Genomic DNA, 3,226 nt, shown 5'->3' on the forward strand with positions numbered 1-3,226 from the left:
TTCACAGTTTCATTTAATGTATTTATTGATATATCTGTATTTAGATCTAACTCAGATTTCTGTTTGACCCACCTGTTCTGTGTGGGTTTTGTTGTTCCCTTTGATCGTCCTTTACATTGATTTAGTATTTATTGTTATTCTACCCTCTTGCTTAGCTTGGTAATTGTGTGCTATTTGAAAAAATACTATTCTCTTAATAGTTATCCTAGAGATAACAATTTACTTCATTTATTTATATATTTATTTAGAGACAGAGTCTCACTCTGTCGCCCAGGCTGGAGTGCAGTGGCACGATCTTGGCTCACTGCAAGTTCTGCCTCCTGGGTTCACCCCATTCTCCTGCCTCAGCCTCCCGAGTAGCTGGGACTACAGGCGCCCACCACCATGCCCAGCTAATTTTTTGAATTTTTTTAGTAGAGACGGGGTTTCACTGTGTTAGCCAGGATGGTCTCGATCTCCTGACCTCGTGATCCGCCCACTTTGGCCTCCCAAAGTGCTGGGATTACAGGCGTGAGCCACTGCGCCTGGCTGAGCTGGTTGTTAAAAATTGCTGGTGCCTCTCTCTTGCTGCTTCTCTGGCCATGTGACCTCTTCACATGCTGGCTCCCCTTCACCTTCCGCCATGTGTGGAAGCAGCCTGAGGCTTTCACCAGATGCCCCATCTTCCAGCCGGCGGAATCATGAGCCAAGTGAATTTCTTTTCTTTATCAGTTACCCAGTGTCATGTATTCCTTTATAGGAACTCTAAAGGGACTAAGACAACCCCTTTAGACCCTAATCATATACCCACTTATAGATTGAAAGTATCTGCTTAGCATGTACTCCATTCAAAGCAACTGTTCAAAGGTAGGAATCCTATCAAGGAGCAGTGCAAAAATACGACACCTTACGCCTTTCTCAGCTTTCACCTTCCCAGAGCATCCTTATGTTGGTCCTCCTGTTAGTTTCCTGGATCTGAGGCAGTACCTTATCCAGAAGATAAGAAGGGTAGTGGTGACTGTCACCACGAAGGAGCTGTCCTTTTCTGGTTCAAGTTATTTCTCAGCTCCACTCATCTCCGGACTATTTCATAAGGAATTCCGGAAGTCCCCTTCTCCCTCATAGGAAAGTGCACCAAACCACTCAGATTTAATGGCTTAAAACAACTGCTGTCATTTGAGGATTTGTTCAGGTGGGCAGTTGTGGTTCTGGGCTAGCGGGAGCCGGTGTCATCTGCTTGCTCTACTGTGATGCTGGGACAGCTGGGCCTTTTTTCTTGACTACTGTATAGTCTCACGACCTTCCTTTTCCAGTGAGGTCTGCAGTAGGACCTGATGGCTTATGCAGTGGTTCAGGGCAAACATTCCCAGAGGAAGGAAACAGAAACTACCATTTGTTTTTAAAGTGTGGGCCCAGGACTGGCGCATCATCACTTGTGTCACGTTTCCTCAGTGACTGTGTCTCTGACCATCCCAGACTCACTGTGAGAAGTGACTGCATGGGCTATGGGAGTAGGTCCATTGGGAATGGACTAGTCCAGACTCTTTTTTTTCTGAGATGGAGTCTCCCTGTGTTGCCTGGGCTATAGTGCAGTGTTGCCACTGCAGGCTCTGCCTCCTGGGTTCACGCCATTCTCCTGCCTCAGCCTCCCGAGTAGCTGGGACCACAGGACACCACGCTTGGCTACTTTTGTGTGTGTGTGTGTGTGTGTGTGTGTGTGTGTGTGTATGTTTAGTAGAGACGGGGTTTCAGAAACCATGTTAGCCAGGATGGTCTCGATCTCCTGACCTCGTGACCCACCCGCCTTGGCCTCCCAAAGTGGGATTACAGGCGTGAGCCACTGCGACCGGCCCAGTCCAGACTATCTTTGAGAATGAAAAGGTGCCTATTAAAAATTATGTCAGGTTGAGAGGCATAAACTGGAACTCACCTAGCCTGGACATGTGGTTATCATTGTCATCCCTGTGTCTTGGAGAAAGCAACATATAGGTGTAACCTTGAATCTGTTTTCCTGCAATTCTCCTAATGTGAAAATGTGACTGCGTTGAGTATGCTTCTGATGGTTTAAATTGAACATAACTTCTAAGCAGAACCCATCAACTTTTCTTTTCTGTTATTTTCTTTACTTTTCTTTCTTTTTTTTTCTTGTATTTTTTTGAGACAGGGTCTCATTCTGTCGCCCAGGCTGGAGTGCAGTGTTGCGATCTCGGCTCACTGCAACCTCCGCCTCTGGGATTCAAGCAATTCTCCTGCCTCAGCCTCCCAAGTAGTTGGGACTACAGACTATAGGCATGAGCTACCACGCCCAGCTAATTTTTTTGTATTTTTGGTAGAGATGGGGTTTCACCATGTTGGCCAGGCTGGTCTTGAACTCCTGACCTCCAGTGATCTGCATGCCTCAGCCTCCCAAAGTGCTGGGATTACAGGCGTGAGCCACCACCAGCTTTTCTTGGTGGGCGCTGAATGATGACAGAGAGTTTAATTTAACCCTGGAGGGAAAAATTGGCTTTGAATTTACTGAGAAGTAATTTGGTTTCTGATGGAGAGCTTTCCTGAAGAATTTTCATTCTTTTTTTTTCCCCTGCAAGGGTAATTTTCAAGATTGATTTTGACCACATGCTATCTATCCTATTCTTTTCGTTTTCTTTTCTTTTTTTTTTTTTGAGACAGGATCTCACTCTGTCACCTAGACTGAGTGCAGTGGAGTGATTATATCCCCCTGCAGCCTCAAACTCCTCAGCTCAAGCAGTTGTCCCACTTCAGCCTCCTGAGTAGCTGAGACTATTTGTGCCACTACACCTGGCTAATTTTTTAATTTTTTTTTTTTTTTTTTTTTTTTTTTTTTTACAGATGGGGGTCTCACTGTGTTGCCCAGGCTGATCTCAGACTCCTGGACACAAGCTGTCCTCCTGCCTCAGCATCCCAAAAGTGCTGGGATCACAGGCATAAGCACTGTGCCTGGCCAGCTGTTTTCAACCTATATGCTGACCTGGAATCTCATCCTCTCATAGGATAAAATTTCACTCGCTCATTAGCCAGACAATTTTAAAGGTCTTATCCAGCTCTGAGAGACTCTAATAATCCAATAGAAAGTGGTTACAAACACCAAAAGTACAACTGGGAAGATATCATAAAGCCTTTCACAGTTCATATGTGATCTGGGGTCATATGGGATTCAGGAGTTTTAATTTAAAAAAAATTTTTGTATAGAATTGGGGTCTTGCTATATTATATTGCCCAGGATGCT

The sequence above is a fragment of the Rhinopithecus bieti genome, unplaced genomic scaffold, assembly GCF_001698545.2.
Source record: "Rhinopithecus bieti isolate Rb0 unplaced genomic scaffold, ASM169854v2 scaffold_34310, whole genome shotgun sequence".
Lineage (NCBI taxonomy): Eukaryota > Metazoa > Chordata > Mammalia > Primates > Cercopithecidae > Rhinopithecus > Rhinopithecus bieti.